At 49.0% G+C, this 22,523-nt stretch overlaps 1 pseudogene; it reads left to right on the plus strand.

The window, feature by feature from the left end:
* Positions 1-3,136: 3,136 nt before the first annotated feature.
* On the plus strand, positions 3,137-21,548 carry LOC150002414 (histone-lysine N-methyltransferase PRDM7-like; annotated as a pseudogene).
* The last annotated feature ends 975 nt before the right edge of the window (positions 21,549-22,523 follow it).

Genomic DNA, 22,523 nt, shown 5'->3' on the forward strand with positions numbered 1-22,523 from the left:
TATTCTTGTGCACAGAGGGAAATAAGGACAGAGCTGCAAACAACCTGATGGCTTTAGAAGACGAACGGCAAAAAAAAAAATTTGAGACGCACGAGGAACATCTCCCAAGACTGAAGACGTTTCAAAAACAAAGGCATTCCAGTGGCCCATAAGCCCATGAAAGAATGCTACTGTCAGGAGTAACTAAGGAAACACAGATTCCTAGGTCACGGGTGCCGTGATAAGGCCAAGCACTGCTGACAGACAGGAAAGGGGTTATGAACAAGAGCCTCCTGTGGTCGGGAGTGGTGGCCACATGCACTGTCTGACCCAGAGTAACACCCATGTGTTTATTGAACAGTGATCTCAAATACAGCCAAATAAAGAAAAATAAAGCAACTTGTTTTGCTTAATCTATGGTGGTGTCATGGCTAGACTGGGTTTCTTTTAAAACCAAACAGAAATGAGCAAAAATGAAGAGCTTCACGCTACCAGCACCCTAGGAAGTTCCTGGGTTGGAGCACGGAGAGACACTGAACAGAAGGGAGGTGAAGCTCTGCAGCAAGGTCCAGGTGGGTGAGGTTCCAGCCATTCAGACCCAAGGCCCAAAGTCGCTGCCCAGTGGAAGAGAGCCGCCTTCCTTCCCCAGGCACCTCGAATGTGTGCCTTGGGGGTTGGGGGTGAAACATCTGTCCCAGGGTTGGGTGGCCTCAGAAGGACAAAGACCTAGGCGTGTCACCTACTTCCCAACAGGAGGCACAGACATCACACGGTGTACAAATCACGGTGACTGCAGAGTCGGGATGCTGCTGAAACAGATCTGCTCTCCTCCCAGCCCACCTTGATGCAAACGCGGGGTGTGGGACCAGCCGGTCGGGAGGGGTCATTTTGAAGAAAAGTCCATTGGAGAAAAGAATAATTCTGGGTGATGGTGGTTTCTCACTGGCTGAGTGCCCGGGGAGTCGGTTTCTCGGAGGCACCTGTACATCGTCGTGTTGGGTCCCGTGATTGACACTTTTTCCTGTCGTTGACCTCGGGTGGTGCTACCTGGGAAGACCCCCGTGACCAGACCCACCGACTCCACTGTACTGACGTTTCCCTTTATGCAATTTCACAGTAGTAATTACAGTTAGTTGGCTTATTTCCAACCCATGCCAATCAACTTATATTTCTGTGCTCAGAACCAGGCAAGGGCCAGAGACCCTCTGCCCATGTTATCCCTTGAAAGCCGGTGGCAGCTAAACTGACCCTGCTCTGTGGACCCCGGCCTTAGATCCTTAAAGTGGATGCCTTGTTTTTTATGCAAAATACTTGTAGGTTGTCTCGAGTTTTCAGTTGCTTTGTTTTCGCCTCAGGTTGCTTCTATCTTGTCTTCCCGTTTCTGGAGACTTCGGAGACCTGCGTTGCTTCCCCGTGGTTTTTCCAGGATGCTTATCGCTGCGTGTGTTGTGTGCGAATCTATGACCCCTCTGCAACTTATTTTGTGCCTACGAACTGGGTGGTCCGAATCCACCGACTTGCCGTTTCCCCGGACGGCGATGCAGCCTTGCCCGCGTCCTCACTGGGCTACGCGGGTCCTGCCGAAGGCGGGTTTGACAAGCAAGAGCACAGAAGGGCCTAGACGGAAGTTGGGGTTCCCCACTACGGCCTGGTGGAACGAGGACGCTTTGTCACCAGGCGGCAGGAAGGCCACGTCCACGCTAAACACCTGCCGGACTCGGGGTCCCCAGCTCCTGCGGGGCGTGTCCCTCGGCAACCGCTGGTACACCCGCCACCACGTAAACCGGACACCGCGCGCTGCGCTCCTCGCTGAAGGCTGAGTGACAGACACGGAGCAGCCAATCCCCGGGGAGTGGGGCGGGTCTTCCGCCGACGGTCACACTCCACCCCCTGCCCCGCCCTTTCAGCTTCTTCTCACCACCCGTTGGCGGGCAGGGCGCTGCGATCTCCGCACTGATTGGCCGCTCGCGCCCACGCCACTATATTACCTGGAACCTCGCTGTCCGGGCCTCAGACCTGCTGAGGGCGGGAAGCGCGCTGCAACTCGGAAACCACAGCCAGGGTGGGCGGCGCGGCAGGGGGTCCGGGAGACTGACAGGAAAACGGGGGACCTTGCCGTGCGAAACGCTTAGCCCGAGACCTTCCAAGTCCAGCCTAAGAGCCCCGGTGCTCTCACCTGACAGGCTCCAAATCCCTTCAGCCTCCAGGGGCCCACGGCGGGCAACCCGGAGGGCCCCAAGTCTCGCCCAAACAATCCCTCAAGGCTTACACCCCAAAACGCCCTGAGAACCCCAGCTCCCCTCGGCTCGGCGCAGCCTGATACAGCTGGCCCGGAAAGACCGAATGGCCCCAAACCCTGACACCCTGAATGCCGTCGGCGGGGGAACGCAATGTTGGGGAACCGAAAGGCCGCAATGGCTGACCAAACTCTCCTCAGCCTCAGCGGTCTCGGAGCCTCTCCCCCCGGGCGCTGGAGATGCCCTCGGCCTGAGACGCCCCCGAGCTTATCCTGAGGGACCGCGAGGCCCGGCGCCTCAGACACTCCCGTCCGCTGCAGACCGCGCCTGCGTCACGCGCGGGTTTCCCCAGATCCGGTCGCCGTCGGGGCCGCCGCGCGCGGGCGCTCGGGAGCCGGCGCTTCTGCTGAGGCGGCCGCGCGGGCCGGGGGTTCGCGGGCGCAGTGCACCCCCCGCGGGCGCATCGCCGTGACCGCCCGGCCTGCGCCCCACCCATCCCCTCGTCCCCTTGGGTCCCCACGTCTTCCCTGTCCGGACGCCCCGCCGACGGCGGGAAAGGCGTTCAGCCCGCTCGGCACCTTCTCCTTCCACAGGCGCCTGGGCCTCGGGGCTGGGAGACCATGGACCCCGACTCCGGGCCGCGGGGGTGCCCTGAGGGAGAAGCGGGGAGAACCGGGCGCAAGCCAAAGGTGAGCTCCGGCGTCGGCGGGGGGCGGGGGCCCCAGAGCTCCGCGGCCGCTGGCCTGGGGAGGCCCCGCCTGCGCCCGTGCGGACCCCGCTGTCTCGGCGCCCCGGGCACGGCCGGGAGGGACCCGGCGCGCCCCCTGCACCCAGGGCGGGGGTGGCGGGGGAGGCCGGCTGCCGTTCTCGGTCGCCGCGACGAGCCCTGAGCGATCCCGTTTCCGCAGGCCGGAGACGCCTTCCAGGACATTTCCGTCTACTTCTCCCGGGAAGACTGGGCGGCGATGGGGGACTGGGAGAAGCGCCGCTACCGGAACGTGAAGAGCAACTACGAAGTGCTCGTCGGCCTCGGTAACGTCCAGGCAGACGCCGACGGGGGCGGACTGCGCACACGCGCGCACACACACGCACCCCGGGCCGGGGACCGCGGCGCCTCGTTCCGGACCCCCCCTCCCCGCCCCGTGGGAGCGGGTCGCACTGGCTCTGCGGTGCTTGGTCCCCCTCGGGCTGCTGCTTTCACCCGGACATCTTGCTCCTCCCCAGGTCTCCGAGCGCCGCGGCCAGCCTTCATGTGCCACCGCAGGCGGACCGCCGGGCCCCGGGCGCAGGACAGCGAGGGTTCCGACGAGGAGTGGACCCCCCCGGCAGCCAGGTGAGCGCCGGGGCCGCGGCTGCGTCTCAGGAGCTGACGAGCGTCAGCGGCCAGCGGGGCGCAGAACGGTGCTTTGTGCGGCCGGCGCGTTCGTGGGAACTCTCCGAATGTGGGGTTGATTACACGTATGTGTACATGCGTGAGTAAGCGGTGACTGCATAAAGATATAAAAGCGGATAAGAAACGACCGATTCAGAAGAGTGGCCATCACAAGAGAGAAGGCAGGTCGGCCGGGTGGGCAGGGCCGTGAGACCCCAGTGCCGACGGCCCGCGCGGGGCACACGCGGGAAGATTCCTGATCCCCGCGATTAAGGGAGTTGGGTCCTGGGCCGGGGTAGGGAGCAGCTCACCTTTGCATCGGCCTCTGGTGTCGGCCACCGACTCGCCCGGTCTAGTTTCCTTGAGCCCATCGTGGGCAGGGACGGTCTGCTTTCAGGGGTCTGAGCTTGAAACAGCTGAAAGCAACATGTTACCTTTGCCTTGATGGAAAGTCCGTTTCTGAGGTCAACAGACCTGAGGCTCCGTCCCCGGACTGGTCGCTGCTGACCAGAATCTGATGATTGAGGGAGCGGGTGGACGGCCAGAGTGTGAAACGTGGAGCATTAGATAGGAAGGAGGCGAGGCGGCCGTGGGGCCCTTAGGCTGTCGGGGTGAAGACAACAGAAAGGGGAACGGGTCGTGTTGCCTAAATGGAGTTCCTGCACAGTTACATGGCCTTTCTTTTATTTCTGCCGTGAAAGGCCAGTTTATTTTTTAATAAATATAATAGCTAATTTGTAAAGGTAGCGTTAAGCACAGATGACACTTTGTCTAGTTTTTTACAACTTCTTAAGAATATTAGTTGGTGCCCCCCCGTAGCAACACAGGCCTTAACGATAGCTCAGAAAACATTCCCAGCACTCCCTTGGATTGCCCTTGGACTGCTCTCTGGTTCCAAATTCTGTGCACCTAATGAGCATCTCCAGATTTTGGAAATATTTGCCAACCAAAGCACTGATTTCTCCTTATCTTTTAGTCAAACCTTCGGTGGCCTTCAGAGGGGGACACAGTAAACACCCAAAGGTGAGTATTTCCCAGATCCTGTTGACAAGAAACTCTTCCCCATGAATACAATGCAGGTAAGAGTAGCAAAATGCAGAGAGTTTCAGAGATGTAGAAATGCTTCATTAGATGCCTGAGATCACGGTATCGGCGGTGGTGCAAGCTGACCCATAGCTCCTACTCCATACCTCTTACATTGAAACTTTCACCGTGGTACCAAGTTTACACTCTCAGCCATATACCGTTACATAGTTCATCCAACTGATAGTTTCCACCGCATTCCTTTTCTTCTGCACTGAAGTGACAGGTGCGCTGAGACCCTCTGACGGAGGGAAGCATACTGATGTATAGGCGGTTTGCACAGCAGATGGTCCCAGGTGAAGGAGGATATAGGCTTCCTGGCACCAGAGCACCCCACTCAGAAAGGGCCCCCTGTCCCCCAACCATGAGGAGCTTCAGGTTAGATAATTGTAAAAATCAAGTAGTACAATGTCTTAAGGACGTCACACAGGTTACTCATTATTTGACAGACACTCGTCCACCTTGAACTGACTTCAAATGCCCATCTGTGTAGGAAGAAGTAACAGCTTCTTCCTCTGAACGCTAACCTGGCCACTCTCATCCTGTTCGGACTCATGGGCTCAGCCTGCCTGCCTCTGCACTGAGAGCTCTTTGAGAGGCTGGTCCATACCTGATTCTTCTCAGGAGTCCCAGGGACCCTGAGAGCCCCTGAACTTTTGCTGAATGAATGATTTCACATTTACAAATTAAACTACCACGGATCCTCAAACGCTGAAGATAATTTCTGTTAGATTTCAATATGGAGATAGCTGAGGGGTAAGTTGATAGGAGGACCATGATCTCACATTCAGACTGTGTTACACAGCTCACACAACGCTTTGGTGAACATTGTCGTGTTTCATCTTTGCCATGACATTAACAATGAGTATGTTATAGATCCAGAAGATGAAGAGAACTAGCTAGTGGTACAACCTTATTCAAACAAAATTGGTGGGAACGGGAACCAGCTAATCTAATTAATTACAGATGTACTTTCCAAAATATAGCAATTTGAAGTTTTGAGCATCATTTTCACTAGTGTCTAGATATGTTTCTGCCAACTATTTGTTTACTCTCTTCCCAATGCCCCTTACTCTCACTATCATAGAGAAACCTGAAATAAAACAGCCTAAGGCATCAATTTGGTCTTGAATTCAGTATCCATACAGGCCCTTTCTTCTCCCTCTGATATCCACACTCCTCCGGTATTTCCAGGGGCTGTTGAAGTGTTACTTAGATTCATACATGTGGAAATATATCAAAGCCCTTAAAATTAAATAAATGCATCTTATCTTTTAATATGTGACTCTCACATTGAAGGCAATCTCCAGACCACCAGTAAGCAATGAATCTAGTTTGAAGGAATTGTCCACAATGACTAGTTTGCTGACTGCTGCAAGTGGCTCAGAGCATGCCCAGAAACCCGTGGCCCCTCCTGGACAAGCAAGGACCTCTGGAGAGCGCTCTAGACGAAAATTGGGTAAGATAGAATCACTTGGACGCTACAGCTCCTCTAAGTCCTCTGGAATGGATGATAAGTATGGCCTAGGTGTGTGGGGCGCACTTGGGATAGTCCTGGGTTTAAGCTGGACAAAGCTGACACTGAAGTCAGCACTGGAGCTTTGGGCTGATCTTATAAATTCTCTTAGCTCCTGAATGCTGATGTGTAAAGTCAAGATAAGGACACATTATTCATATATTGTTTGAAAGCATTACATTAAATTTAAAACTATTGACATATGTGAGTTGTCCAATAAACCCACCTGTGATAATAGCAACCCGACCGTACATCCTTGGTGTCGTATGCTCAGGCCTTTGCTTAATGGTGACACGTAATGTGCCCTCAATCAATATTTTATAACCGAGTGAAGGTTAGGAAGTTACACCTGATCATGGGACGATCTAGAAACTGACATTGAATCCTCCATCTCTAGTCAGTGTGGACTCTTATAGTCTCTCTGAACCAGTAGTGAATGGAGGGAAATACCAGAGTACGTAGAAAGGACGGGTGATGCTTTCAGGGGAGGAGATTGTGTGCTTTCTGACAAAACAGAGACTGACGCTCCAGACCCCACCAACCTAGCTCGCCTGCTCTTCTTCCTCAAACTCATACCCCAAGAGAAAGGAGGTTGACGTGAAGATGTACAGCCTACGAGAAAGAAAGAGCCATGTGTACCGAGAGGTTAGCGAGCCCCAGGATGATGACTACCTCTGTGAATGACCCTCCCAAAGGGGCACATTATGTCTTGCTACATAATTTCATCTAGCCACTTGGTCCCCAAATCATTCCCTTCTTCCAGTGACCAGGAGAGCAGGATGGAGCCTCAGTGAGGTGAGGGCCTCCGCTCTCTTTGAAGCTCTCCGTATTCAGAAACTCCTAACCCCTGTTCTTCTCGCCTCCAGATTGTGAGAAGTGTCAGAACTTCTTCACTGACAGCTGTGCTGTGCACGGGCCCCCTACGTTTGTAAAAGATCATGCAGTGGAGAAGGGGCATCCCGACCGCTCAGCCCTCACTCTACCGCCTGGGCTGAGAATTACAACATCAGGCATCCCTGAGGCTGGGCTTGGAGTGTGGAACGAGGCTTCTGATCTGCCTGTGGTTCTGCACTTTGGCCCTTATGAGGGTCGCATCACAGACGATGAAGAGGCAGCCAAAGGCGGGTACTCCTGGCTGGTGAGAGAAGTGTTTGCCTCCTACCCTGCCCTCTGGCTTCCAACATCCTTCCTGAGGCCTGGTAGGACCTCACATTCTACATGCTAGACATAGATGGGGATAAATAATATGGTTAGCTCTGTGTACTGAATGGGCTTTGCGTGAATGGGAAGCTCCTCCTGTTTAAGGATCAGAAGGTACCCCTGGCGGTTGTGACTCAGTGGACTGAGTGCTGGCCTGCGAACCAAAGTGTCGCCAGTTCGATTCACAGTCAGCACGTGAGGGGTAACCACACATGGATGTTTCTCTCCTCTTTCTCCTTCCCTCCCCCTCTCTCTAAAAATAAATAAATTCTTTAAAAACAAAAGGACCAGAGGGTAACTGGGAGCAAAGTGGTACACACACAAGGCACTGGCTCCTCCCTTATAGGCTCCTGCTCTGATGGGACAGACTCATATGTGTACATGATGAGTAAGAAATATATCCTGATGAGTAAGAAAAATATCCTGTGGTCGCAACTGGCGGTTGAATTCCCGTGTGAGCTGAAAGAGCTTCGATGACAGTATAGTGAAATAATTCTTCTGTTACCTCCCCACCAAAAAAAGCCTTTAACTTCTTCTCCTGAAACGCAGATCACCAAAGGCAGAAACTGCTATGAGTATGTGGATGGGAAGGACGAATCCTGGGCCAACTGGATGAGGTACGGTCGATCAGTTTCTGGGTGCCCGAGAGGACTCTTGTCTGCCACAGGCTTTCCCTGTCATCCTGCCCCCTTGGTGGCCTCCCTCAATCCTGTTTCTTTTGTTCTCCACATGGGATTCTTTCATATCAGGAGACATTTAGGAAAAAAGGAGATAAAAATACAGTGTACATCCTCAAAATATAAAGATGTATGCTAGACAAACTTTGGGCAATGGGGAAAAGAAACCTCGAAGAGCCTAGATGTACTGGAATACTGGATTATACTTTACTTCATCTAACATTAATTAAGCACTTACTGTGGTTCCAGTTTAGACCAAGTTATTTATTACTTAAAGAGATCACACAAACCGTGTCCTTATGAAGGACTTACTGCAGACAGACATTAAATCATTGCTTTTAGAAGTATATGACTACAGTTTTCCTAACTTTACAGAAGTGCACAGTGCCAGGATAGCCTAAACCAAGGACAGCCTGAACCAGTGCAGGCAGCAAAGCAGCCCAGCATCACCTCTAACTAGAGCCGCATTCTCAGGCCTGCAGAGGAGTGGTCATGAGCCCCTTTCATTAGCAGCTTTTTTTTTTTTTTTTTTTAATCAGGGAAAAGAGAATGTGAATCAACTATTATTGCTCTGTTATTTTGCTGAGACAGAGAGGCCTCCAGGTTTCTATGGGAACCTTGGGGGAGACAAGTTAATTTTACCCTAAGAAAACTGCAGCAATTGGAGAAAGACCTCTCAAGAGAAGATAGACTTCGGCTGAGTATTGAATGATGTGAGCTAATCTAGAAGCCACTTGCCGAGACACCCCGCCGCCAAAATGCCTCGAATTGTGATTAAGGGGGGCATGTGGAGGAATACCGAGGATGAACTTCTGAAAGCAGCTGTTATGAAATATGGGAAAAATCAGTGGTCTAGGGTTGCTTCATTGCTGCCTAGGAAATCGGCAAAGCAGTGCAAAGCCAGATGGTGTGAGTGGCTGGATCCAAGCATCAAGAAAATAGAATGGTCCAGAGAAGAAGAGGAAAAACTCTTGCATTTGGCCAAGTTAATGTCAACGCAGTGGCGGACCATTGCTCCAATCATTGGAAGAACAGCTGCCCAGTGCTTAGAACACTATGAATTTCTTCTGGATAAAGCATCCCAAAGAGACAACGAAGAGGAAACAGACGATTCATGAAAACTTAAACCTGGAGAAATAGCTTCAAATCCAGAAACAAAGCCAGCACGTCCTGATCCAATGGATATGGATGAGGATGAACTTGAGATCCTTTCTGAAGCTAGAGCCCGGCTGGCTAATACTCAGGGAAAGAAGGCCAAGAGGAAAGCGAGAGAGAAACAGTTGGAGGAGGCAAGGCGTCTTGCTGCCCTCCAAAAGAGAAGAGAACTTTGGGCAGCTGGCATAGAAATTCAGAAGAAAAGAAGAAAGAAGAGAGGGGTTGATTATAATGCTGAAATCCCATTTGAAAAAAAGCCTGCTCTTGGTTTCTATGATACGTCTGAGGAGAACTACCAGGCTCTTGATGCAGATTTCAGGAAGTTAAGACGACAGGATCTTGATGGCGAGCTAAGATCTGAGAAAGAAGGACGAGATCGGAAAAAAGACAAGCAGCGTTTGAAAAGGAAAGAAAGATCGGGTTTACCATCAGCTATTCTTCAAACTAGTGGTGTTTCTAAATTTACTAAAAGGAGAAGTAAACTAGTACTTCCTGCCCCTCAGATTTCAGGTGCAGAACTGCAGGAAGTTGTGAAGGTAGGCAAAGCGAGTGAAATTGCACGTCAGACTGCTGAGGAGTCGGGCATAACCAATTCTGCTTCCAGTACTCTTCTGTCTGAGTACAATGTCACCAACAAGAGCATGGCTCTTAGAATACCACGAACACCAGCTTCCCAGGACAGAATGCTCCAGGAAGGCCAGAACCTCGTGGTCCTGACCACTGTGGATACGCCATTAAAAGGTGGACTTAACACACCCTTGCATGAGAGTGACTGCTCGGGTGTGACTCCACAGTGGCAGGCTGTACAGACTCCAAACACAGTTCTTTCTACCCCATTCGGGATCCCTTCTCATGGATCTGAAGGGCTGACTCCCTGGAGTGGGGCAACTCCCAAACCAGTTAACTCCACCCCAGGCAGAACTCCTCTTCGAGACAAGTTAAACACTGATCCTGAGGATGGAATGGCAGACTACCGTGATCCCTCTTATGTGAAGCAGGTGGAAAGAGAGTCTCGTGAACACCTCCGTATAGGGTTGATGAGCCTTCCTGCCTCCAAGAATGACTTTGAAATTGTTCTACCAGAAAATGCTGAGAAAGAGTTGGAAGACCGTGAAATAGATGGCACATACATTGAAGATGCTGCTGATGTGGATGCACGAAAGCAGGCCATGCGAGACGCAAAGCGTGTGAAGCAAATGAAACGAACGCACAAAGCTGGCCAGAAAGATCTTCCAAGACCATCAGAAGTAAACGAAACTACTCTAAGAGCCTTAAATGTAGAACCACCTTTAACAGATTTACAGAAAAGCGAAGAACTAATCAAAAAAGAAACGATCGCAGTGCTTCATTATGACCTTCTACATCACCCTTATGAACCATCTGGAAATAAAAAAGGAAAAAAGGTAGGGTTTGCTACCAATAATTCAGAGCACGTTTCCTATCTGGAACACAGCCCTTATGAAAAGTTCTCTAAAGAAGAGATGAAAAAGGCCCAGGATGTTCTGGTACGGGAGATGGAAGTGGTAAAACAAGGTATGAGTCATGGAGAACTCTCAAGCGAAGCTTATAACCAGGTGTGGGAAGAATGCTATAGTCAGGTTTTGTATCTCCCTAGACAGAGCCCCTGCACACGGGCCAACCTAGCAAGCAAAAAGGACAGAATCGAGTCACTGGAAAAGAGGCTCGAGATTAACAGAGGTCACATGATGACAGAAGCCAAGAGAGCTGCAAAGACGGGAAAGAAGATAGAAATTTTGCTCGGGGGTTACCAGTCCCATACTATGGGGCTCATGAAACAGGTGAATGACTTATGGGATCAAATTGAGCAGGCTTACTTGGAGGTACACACGTTTGAAGAACTCAGGAAACATGAAGATTCTGCTATTCTCTGGAGGCTGGAGTGTCTTAAAGAAGATGTTCAGCGACAACAGGAAAGAGAAAAGGGACTTCAGCAAAGATATGCTGATTTGCTGCTGCAGAAAGAAACTTTAAAGTCCAAAATGTGAAGCACAGTTTGTATTCTGTCACAGGATGAATTAGTTGCTGGTTTTCATACTCTGGAAGGCTGAAACTGATGTTTATCCTCAACGACAAATTCACCCGTGACCTGTGGGTTCTTTTGTTGTTTATTTTAAATGACATCGCTCTTACACAATCTATGTATAAAGTATTTAACTCCACAGGACATTTTAGAGTGTAAATTATGATGACAATCATTCTTTAAGCACTGTCATATTTGCAGATTCTTTTTGGTTTTGGCCTTTATTTTAAAAGCGTAATTGGAAAGTGCTGCCTGTGAGTATACTCTTGAATAAAAACGAAAGATAAAATTGAAAAAAAAAAAAAAACAAAGCTTGTGGGCAACCTCTCCTTGTGGTTTAAGGAACTGTAGCCGCTGTCTGAGCATGACGAGCCACCGGCGTCCTGGCCGTGCTTGTCTCTAAGTCTCAACATAAGGCTGTGTGTGGAACACGACTGACAGCCACTCAGAGGGTTGTCATGGGAATTGGATTAAAGAATGCGTATTGTACTCATGTTTTAGAACTTGCTTTGCTTTCTTTATCATTAATGGAACATAAATAGTCTCTAGCAAGGAGTGTATGAAACCTCGCCCTTAGTTCCAGTGTGGCGCCAAGATGTTTTATGGACCCTGACACAGACTGGTCACTGTGGCCCCTGTACTGGTATGCGTAATCTGTTCCTGTCAAATGCGTAATGGCTATAGACGATTTATGAGTTTTAGCCTTGTATCTCTCGTATGCATCCTCTTCAATAAAAGGCACAAGGGATGAAGGTTTAGGGGCTGGTCTGCACTAGAGAGGCAGTCACGTTCTTTCTCCTAGACATAACAAAGTGTCCTGGGTAAAAAGTTTCTTCCGCCATGGTCACGAAGCCTCTGCTGGACAGAGCAACTTCCAACTGAGCCTAGGATGTGTGTGGCACCTCCGCCATAAAAGCTGCTGCCTCTTTTCTTTTTTTCTTTTTTTTGAAGATAGCACTATGTTTTTTTTTTTACAATTGTATGTATGTATGTATGTATGTATGTATGTATTTATTTTACCCTGGCTGGTTTGGCTCCGTGGATTGAGCGTCGGCCTGCGGGCTAGGTGTCGCTGGTTCGATCTTCCAGTCAGGGCACATCAGAGAAGGAAAACTCTGACTCCAAAAAACCTCCGCTGCCTTGCGGCATACCTCTTCAGGGGAAAGGCTAAGGGAGTAAACTCCGACAGAAAATCCGGAGCCGGAGTCCCTAAGGCGGTTTGACGTTGTAGTCAACACCGGCAACTCCTGCGGCGCACCTGAAGCCAAGCTGTATTGACTCCGTCTTTCTCTTGGATCCTTCAGCTGCGAAGAGAGGGGGGGTCTGCTGCATGGGCAACAGCAGACCCTCCATATCACCCTGCCCAGGCTCTGTAGCTTCAGCTTCACTGGAGAGGACACTCCAGCGTCATCGCAAGATGTCGATTCAACACGGGAGGAGACAGATACTGTGTCACTCCCGAGTCGGACTGCACAGCCATTCTCGGCGGTGCAGATAGACTCTTAAGAAGCTACACCATCGTCTCTCGAGACGGACGGCTGCCGATGATGATGATGAATCTAGAAGCACAGTCTAGATCAAGCACCAGGTTTCTGGTGTGAAACAGAACTCAACTTAGCGTTTACAGAAGCTAGAGGGAGCTGGCTTTCATGGCCAGTCGGGGTGGATCTTAAGTCTGGAACTGGGCTTTGGAAAATGGTCTTAGGCAAGATGAGCCCCATGAGCAGGACTTGGAGACAGATATTCATATGACATCTGACAGAGGCTCAGATGTTGAACAGAAGGCTCCCCAGGAGCACTGGGGGGAGTGGGTGACATCAAACCCCGAGGACCTTAAGCATCAGTGAGGAGCTGGACGTGGATGTGACAGGTAGTGGAAACTCACTACTGTGTTTTTCCTTTTCTTCCTCTCCCTCAATACCAGGTATGTGAACTGTGCCCGGGATGATGAAGAACGGAACCTGGTGGCCTTTCAGTATCACAGGCAGATTTTCTACCGAACCTGCTGGGTCATCAGGCCAGGCTGTGAGCTGCTGGTCTGGTACGGAGACGAGTACGGCCAGGAGCTGGGCATCAAGTGGGGCAGCAAGTGGAAGACAGAGCTCGCGGCCAGGAGAGGTGGGCACCACTGTTCTCCTTCAAGACAGAAGTAAAAGAGAGAACTCTCGTAGAAATGTTCACAGTCCAACTCCACTCTAAAGTCAGTACAGTTTCAAGTCAGATGCTTCAGAAATCAAGGAGTGATTTCACATGTATTTAACTCTTAGGAACAATTTTTATTTTCTTTGTGTTCCAATTTTTAAAACGTTTCATGCACTAAATACACAACAGCATATAGTGCTGAAAGGCTTAGAGGCCGAAAAACTCAAGTTTTAAAGAAGATTTTAATTATTTATTGTTAGAGAGAAGGGAAGGGGGGGGAGAGAGGGAGAGAAACATCGATGTGTGAGAGAAACCTCTCTCATTGACTCATTGACTCTTGTACGCACCCTGACCCTGAGGACTAAACACTCAACCCAGCCGTGAGCCCTGATGAGCAATCAAACCCGTGACCTTTAAATTTGTGGGACAACACCCGACCAACTGAGCCACCATGGTCAGAGCAAAAAAAAGTTTTTAAACAATAACCAAATCTCTCACCAAGGCAGATTTTTCTAACCTTTTTATAGCTGTTTCTTCTTACTTTGTATTTCTAGATGAAATGTGTATGTTAATATGCACTTATTCATTATTTCAGGTAGTTGTTCTGTGAGTTCTTACTCTATGCCACACAGAGTTCTGGGAACTAGAGATACCGATTAGCATAAACATGAGAATCACTGCGTCTTGAGCAGCTGACGGGCGAAGGAGGGAGACCCAGGGACGCATGCTGCCATGTGCACAATATCACACAGCGATTAGTGCTTTAGGGAAAAGGAATCCACAACCAGTACCTGGGGATCACTGTGACGGGAGGGTGCAGTGTGGCCGGTGCTCAGGGAGGGTCCTGTCCAGGGAGAACACTTACAACAATACCTGTGGGCAAAGGATCCCAGGTAGAGGGGCAGCTAGTGCAGGGAAGTGGTGGTGGGGGATACTGAGCTGGCTGAGGGCCACTCGGTCTCGACCTCAACATGGAGGGTAACAATGCAAATCAGACAGAGGTCCAGAAGCTGATACAAGCTGAGCCACTTGGACGTTCCTTGGCGAGATGGGAACAACTGTGCTGTTTTGAGCTGCAGCATGAGCAGGAGAGTGTGATGGCCTGAGAGCCCCGCAGAGGCTAGGGCGTGACTCTGTTCTAAAATTAGGCTTTGTTAAATTTTGGAAAATGAACCTCAGTGGAGAATCCCACAGTGATGACTTCATCTATAAGTGAGAGAAGATGCGGATGGGCTGCATGGGTATGGGAGTCGGGTGTGTTGGAACTGTGGTTGGATAACTATTTTAAAACAGGACTTCCTAGTGTATTTGAAATGGGCTAACACTAAATGAAATCAAATGTGAATACTTGGTGTGAGGCTGAGGAAGGACCTATTTTATTTTATAATTTGAGAAAACTGAGAGAAGCAATTGCTAGTTGGGGCCTGTGGTTTCTCTCTTTACTATGACTTAGAAGATAATGTACATGGGAAAGGTCACTGCAGTTCCATCCACACAGGGAGTGGAACAGCCTCTGATGCTACTTGAAAGTCCCTAGTCTGGCCTATGTATAGGCACGACCCATGATACGGGCTTTCTGCTTTCTGAAAACATTGCAGTGCATAGAAATAGAAAGAAAAATAGGAACAGTGTGGGGGACAGAGCTTGCATTGTCAACACTATAAGACTGCTTGGTGAGACAGGTCTTATCAGGAAACCAAGTGTGCAGCTGAGGCAGCCTTGTCCAGGTCACCGCTGACCAAAACTTTCTCTTTCAGCAGAACAAAAGCCAGAGGTCCACCCATGTCCCTCCTGCTCTCTCGCCTTCTGTGAGAAATTCCTCAGCCAACATGTGAAACGCAGTCACCCCTCTCAGATTCTCCCGGGAACATCTGCGAGAAAACACCTTCCGTCAGAGGACTGCTGCCCAGCGGAGCAGAGTCAGCAGCAGCAGCACCATGCCGTTACACACAGCCGGAAGGACACAGGGGAAGGCCGAGCAGCCAAAGAAAGGTCCAAACCTTTGCTTAAAAGGATCAGGCAAAGGAGGGTTTCAGGGGCCTTGTTTGAACCTCCCGATAAACAAATGGGGAGCTTGAATGAGCATGAGGGGATGATGGAGGAAGAGCTCAGCACAGGCCAGAAGGCGAATCCAGAGGACACAGAGAAATTATTCGTGGGAGTAGGAGCGTCAAGAATTATAACAATCAAGTATGGAGGGTGTGGGCAAGGCTTCAATGACAGGTCAAAGCTCAACAGACAACAGAGGACACACTCAGGGGAGAAGCCCTATGTTTGCAGGGAGTGTGAGCGAGGCTTTGTAGATAAGTCACATCTCATCAGACACCACAGGACACACTCAGGGGAGAAGCCCTATGTTTGCAGGGAGTGTGAGCGAGGCTTTGCAGATAAGTCAGTTCTCATCAATCACCAGAGGACACACTCAGGGGAGAAGCCCTATGTTTGCAGGGAGTGTGAGCGAGGCTTTGCACGTAAGTCAGTTCTCATCTCACACCAGAGGACACACTCAGGGGAGAAGCCCTATGTTTGCAGGGAGTGTGAGCGAGGCTTTGCACGTAAGTCAGTTCTCATCTCACACCAGAGGACACACTCAGGGGAGAAGCCCTATGTTTGCAGGGAGTGTGAGCGAGGCTTTGCACAGAAGTCACATCTCATCTCACACCAGAGGACACACTCAGGGGAGAAGCCCTATGTTTGCAGGGAGTGTGAGCGAGGCTTTGCACGGAAGTCGGTTCTCATCAGACACCAGAGGACATACTCAGGGGAGAAACCCTATGTTTGCAGGGAGGGTAAGTCATTAGCACCTTGACAGCCATAGGACAAATGCAGCCTCCACGCACTTTACAACGCAGCCCTGAGGGCACTTCAGATAAGTATACGGGCCCTTGATTCTTCCCAAGAGTGTCATTTGTAAAGAAGTAACTGGTTAAAGAAATCCTCTACTTTCATAACAAGAGATTACATACACAAATAGTTCCTTAAATGCTATGGAGATGCCAACACCAACCTCCTCCCTGGTGGTTTGGCCTCTTGTGCTGAAACGTTTTGTCTCCATACAACTTTGACTCCCACTCGCCTTACTCCCCCCATCACTGAAAGCAGAGCGTTCCAGGAGGGCCTCAGAGAACTAGTGCTCCCAGCCACAGAGACTCAGCTGCTGCAAAGGCCTGAGTCTGGAGTCAATCTGGTTAGGCTACCACCCAGGGAGCAGTATATGGGGTGTGGGGTGGCAAAAAAAAACCCAAGATGTATTTATAAAAAGTTGTGTATTTATTCTTACATGTTTAACCTTCAGTCACCTTCGAAGTGCTCTCCATTTGATGCCATACACCTATCCAGACGTTTTTCCCACTGCTCAAAACAGTTTTGGGCCCTGACTGTGTGGCTCAGTGGATTGAGTACCCGGCCTGTGAACCAAAGGGTTGCCGATTCAATTCCCAGTACAGGGCACATGCCTGGGTTGCGGGCCAGGTCCCTGGTGGGGGGCGTGTGACAGGCAACCCGTGGATGTCTCTCTCTCTCTCTCTCTCTCTCTCTCTCTTCATTCCTTCCCTTCTGTCTAAAAAGAAATTAATTTAATCTTTAAAAAATTTAAAAGCGTTTGTCTTGGGTTTTCTTTCCTTCTAGCCGCCCACCCCTAACAGCGAGAAGACCATGAACTTTCACTATTCTGTGGCTGCTGGCATGGGCCATGAAAGAGGGAGAGTCGTGGTGCAATGCTGGCACAGGGGCTGGGACTGAAATACATTGGGGAGGGGAACCCACAGACTGCCAGTGGTTGGTCACCTCCACCCCCCACCAGGACTGACCTTAGAACTCTCTTAGAAGGCTGATCAATTCAGCCTCAGTAAGGAGAGGTCCGTTTCCTTTCCCTCCCCTTCAACAACAAACCACATTCCTAGTGTGGCTGCCAGCCTCCAAGATGTCCCCCCAACCCACCTGTTGTCACCCCTGCCCTTGTAAGAACCTCCTTCACCCAACTGGGCTGATCTGTGTTGTGAAAATGGCGTGTGGGTCTCAAAGCTGAGTCATAAACAGGCACTTGTGTTTCAGGTTGCTTGCATAGTTCACACAGTCTTGATCCCCTTGCACAGGGGGATGGGTGTCACACAGTCCTCCCACCCACCTGTCAGTGCCAGGCAGCCAGGACCCTTGGTTTGAAGAGGAAGCTCCAACGAGTGACTGCGGCCTCACATCTGCTGGCTCTTGTCCCCTGTCAGGCAGCTGAGGTCACTGTCTTGTCCCTATGATACATGCTGGGCCTCCAAAGCCACTCCACCTATACCTGTTTGCTTCCCAACTCCTCCCCCTGACTCTGAGTGCCCTGGATGGGATGGGTTGATCATCCTTGGGCAGAAAAGACGTCAGCAGCAGAGGTGACAGGATGGCATGCTCAGCTGCCTCCATCACACCCTTCACTCAGTGCCACAGTGGCTACCGCAGCTGTGGCCAGCCCCACCTGGTTTCTGCCGTGATTGTCTCCCACCCATGCAAGAGAGCTGCGGCTTGTTTGAGGACCACAGTTGGGCAGGTGAGGGGGTCAATGACCGCAACGGTCCGCCAAGAACACAGAACAGCTCACTGCCCTCCACAGCTGGGTTAGGTAAGACTTTCTGAAACTTGGCAGATTTGTCTTGAATCCCAAGCCCTGCCCTGTCTGACCCTAGTCTGGCCTTAGTCTGGCCCTGGTCCTGGTTACCCTGGACAGTGTCTGACTGAGAGCTTCCCCTGGGGAGTTTGTCACCCACATATGCTGTCTTCAAAGATCAGACTTCTTAAAGGTTACTGAGGAAAGCTTTAAAAATTAATAATTTGTTTAGACTGACAACTGTGTCTCACTTGGTTGGAGCATCATCCTGTAAACCAAAAGGTTGCAGGTTCGATTCCCAGTCAGGGCATGTGCCTAGGTTGTGGATTTGGTCCCTAATCGGAGCGTGTCCAAGAGGCAACTGATTGATGTTTCTCTCTCGCATCAGTGTTTTTTTTCAGTCTCTCTCTCTCACTCCCCCTCATGCTAAAATAAATAAACAAGTCCTTGGATGAGGATAAAAATAAATAAATAGGGGGACAGGGATGGGTGGAGATGGAAGAGGAGATAGGGGGACAAATGGTAATGGAAAAATGCAATACAAATACTAAAAATAATATTGAATAATAAATAAAATAGAATAAATAATCATGTCCTTGGGTGAGGATAGGAAAAAATTGTTTAAAAGTAAGAACTTGGACACTTCTGACCAAGATGGAGGCTTACACAGACACGCTGGGTCTCCCTCTACAACTAAGAAAAAATACAACTACCTCAAAACTAGAGACAACCAGAAGTTCCAGAAAATGAGGTGCATGGAAGTCCAACAAACAAAGATATAAAGAAGAAATACTCATCCAGACAGGTAGGAGGGGCAGAGCTGGGGCAGAGAGGACGCAGTGTGGTGGCTGCAGAGGTGGCAGTGGCAGGCTGGTGGAAAGTGCAGTCACACATTTTAAAAAGTCAAGAAGGACACCTGGAGACCGCTCCCCGCACCAGACCAGACCACGCAGCTCACGGTCCCTGCGCTGAGGAAAATCAAGCCTCATTGCTTCTGACGGTGCAAACCAGTGGGGGTTGGGGAGGAGGCAGAAACTGCTGGTCTCTCAGCAGAGTCCGCTTGTTTAAAGGGCCCCCATGATCCTTGAACGTCCACAGACCCACCCACTCTGGGAACGACGGCCAGGGCAACAGCTAGAGGGGCGCTAGTCCAGTGCAGAAGTGGGAGAAGTGCCTGGAAAAGGGGCAAGTGCTGAGCAAGTGGCATTGTTCCCTCTCAGACCCCTCCCCTGCATACAGCACCACAATGTGGTGAAATGGGTCGCCCTGCACTGAACCTAAGGCTCCACCCCTTACAACTTAACAGGTGCAACAGCCCTACCTAAGACACAGAGGCAAACAAACACAGGAGTCTGTCAACATAAGGAGTCGTAGAAGTAAGGCCCAAAAGGGGGAATGGATCGAGGTTCCAGTAGGAGAACTAAGCAATGAGAAGACAGCCAACCTAACAGACGAGGAGACTGCCAGCCTAACAGATGAAGAGTTCAAAACACTGGTGATAAAGATGCTCACAGGCTCGACAGACATGCTTAAGTACAGCAAATGCATAAAGGAAGAAGTGAAGGCTATGCTAAGTGAAACAAAGGAAAATCCACACAAAACCAATGGTGAAGGGAAGGAAACCGGGGTTCAAATCAATGATTTGGAACACAAGGAAGAAAAAAACAGTCAACCAGTGCAGAATGAGGAAGCAAGAATTGAAGAAAAATGAGGAAAACTTCCCAAGTTTGGCGACGGAGATGGACATACAGGTCCCAGAAGCATGGCGGGCCCCGGGCAAGCTGGACCCAGAGGGGACCACACCAGGATGCATCATGACTGAGATGCCAAAGGAGAAAGATAAAGACACAGTCCTGGGGGCAGCAAGAGAGAGGCGCAGAGTTGCCTACAGGGGGATGCCTATAAGACTATCAACTGAAGTCTCACAGGGCACTTTGCAGGCAGGAAGGGACTGGCAAGCAGCATTCTATGGGATGAAAGGCAACCCGCAACCAGGATGACTCACTCTATCCAGCAACGCTATCATTTGGAATGGAACGACAGATAAAGTACTTCCCAGACAAGGGGAAGCTAAACGAGTTCATCATCACCAAGCCATTATTATAGGAAAGGTCAGAGGGACTGACTTAAGAAAAAGATAAAAACTAGGAACACAAAAATGACAACAAACTCACAACTCTCAACAAGTGAAGCTAAAAAATAAAAACGACATCCAACAAAGCTAACCAGAACAGGAACACAATCATAGGTTTGGGGATCATTTAGAGAGTTATCAGCTGGGAGGGGGGAGGGAGAGAAATGGGGAAATGGTCCAGGGACCAAGCATAATCAGTTGGTACAGAATAGGCAGGGGGATGTTAAGAATAATGTAAGAAAGGGTGAGGCCAAAAAAACTTACATGCATGACCCATGGTTCCAACTAAGGGGGGTGAGATTGCTGCAGGGAAGGGAGGTAATGGAAAGAGGGGAGCAAAGGGAAAAGAAATTGGGACTATAACAGCATAATCAATAACACATACTTTTAAAAAAATTAAAAATATGATAAAATTAACCACCAAAATAAATACATAACATAAATCACTTTAGTAACTCTTTCAGAGTGCTACTTAGAATAATCTTCCTGATTTAGATTAAAGAATTCACCAGGTAAAGTTTTCCTTTTTTAAAATGTGGATATTTTCTACATTATGTATTCCTCAGATTACCAACCCAGGGCACATTTCCACTAACAAAATACGTCTCATTTCTAGAACACCATGCATCAAGGCCCTAAACTTAATTAAAAAGCTAAGAATTATGTATTTCATGTTGTCGTTAATATATTCATGAGTAACAGAACTTTTCCTAGCTCTTCACACTATCTCCTTTCTGTTTTCTTTCAACATTTCATTATTTCTAGGTCATATACAGCTACAATAGTTCAATGATCATTGCTGCTGACAGCACAACTGATGACAATCACCTGAAAAATATTGCACATAGAATATAGTATGCTGGTGAGGAAATAAAGTGCAGAAATAAATACTTTGTATGTAAAAATAGTAAGTTACAGACATAACTTTTAAATGACTCAATAGCAACAAAACAGGTTTAAAAAACCGGGAATAAACTTAACCACAATGTACAAGAGCTGTATGAACAAAATTGGAAAATGCTACCAATGACAGAAATTGTAACACATGAAAAGTGTCATCATGTTCTGTAACTTAATACAGATTTAAAAAACACATAATAATGCCTATTTACCAAAGTTGTCTATAAATGTGACCTGATCTAGGTTAAATAACAAAACTGGTCACTTTAACTGGGACCTAAGACATGTACCCTGGAAATGATATGGCCGCCCTTTCCTGCTCCTCAATGGTTGCCTGTAGTTGCTCCCTGACGCCCTCAATTCAAATCCCCCACCTGACTCACCTGATGTTCCTGGATTTCATTGCCTGCGTCTCATTTGGCCTTGAGTTTCACCTCGTGGCCCACGGAGACTCGAGGCCGGCGGCTCCTGACCTCAGATCCACGCAGTTGCTCATCTCTCCTCCAGAACAGCCTTCGCCTTGAGCCTGTCCGCCACGATTAACGCCCTCCACCCCCAACTGGCCGGACCCGCCGGACCCGTGGCTTTGGCTTGGCCCCTCCTCTCACCTCCAGCCCGGTCCGGTACAGGCTCTGTGCTTAAGATGAGTCCCGCTCCTTTCAGTGGTCCACTTAAACAAAAACAGCCGGGAATCGGGTATATTTGTGGACGGGCGCTTTAATTAGGAAATGCATTAATAATATACTTTATAAAATTAAGGACTACTCTGAGAAGGACTTGTTCAGAGAAAAAAAATAAAAGACGCAAACTGTATTATCTAAATATTAATATGATATTGAGTCATGATACCTATTTACCACAGTTGTCTATAAATGTGATACAATCTAGGTTAAAATAGGAAAACTATTCCTTAAATTCAGAGCTGAGACGTGTACACCATAAACAGTCTGGCCACCCGTTTCTGTTCTTCACAGGTTGGCTACTATGAATTATCTAAAACATAAGAAACAAAAAGATTCAAAGTGAAAGAATGAACACTTCTTCATATGTAAAATAATTTAATAATTATAAAGTAATCTTACAACAATGACTTTTCTTGCTCAAAATCACAACTCTACACCGACATATGCCCCCACCCTGTATTATGCAAACATAAACCGAATTAAAATTATATGATGACATACAGTAGACCTCAAGGTGAAAAGAGTTACTAGACATGAAGACCACTTCACATCAGGAAGTTTAATTTACCTGACAGATCCAAATTCACAACGCAGTTGATATCATAAACTTAAGTTTTATAGAACAGAGATACAAGGAAAAATTGATAATCATAATAGATTTAATACACCTCTATCACCAGGGATGGAGCGCAACTCTTTCTCAAGCAATAGACTGCCTCAAAAACTCCAGTAACAACAAGAGCTGCAAATTGGATTCAACATTCACAGATAACCAACTATACACAACTTTTCCTGGGACCTGCACTAAGCTTTTAT

This window comes from Furipterus horrens, unplaced genomic scaffold (genome assembly GCF_987537825.1).
Source record: "Furipterus horrens unplaced genomic scaffold, mFurHor1.1.pri manual_scaffold_8, whole genome shotgun sequence".
Taxonomy (NCBI): domain Eukaryota; kingdom Metazoa; phylum Chordata; class Mammalia; order Chiroptera; family Furipteridae; genus Furipterus; species Furipterus horrens.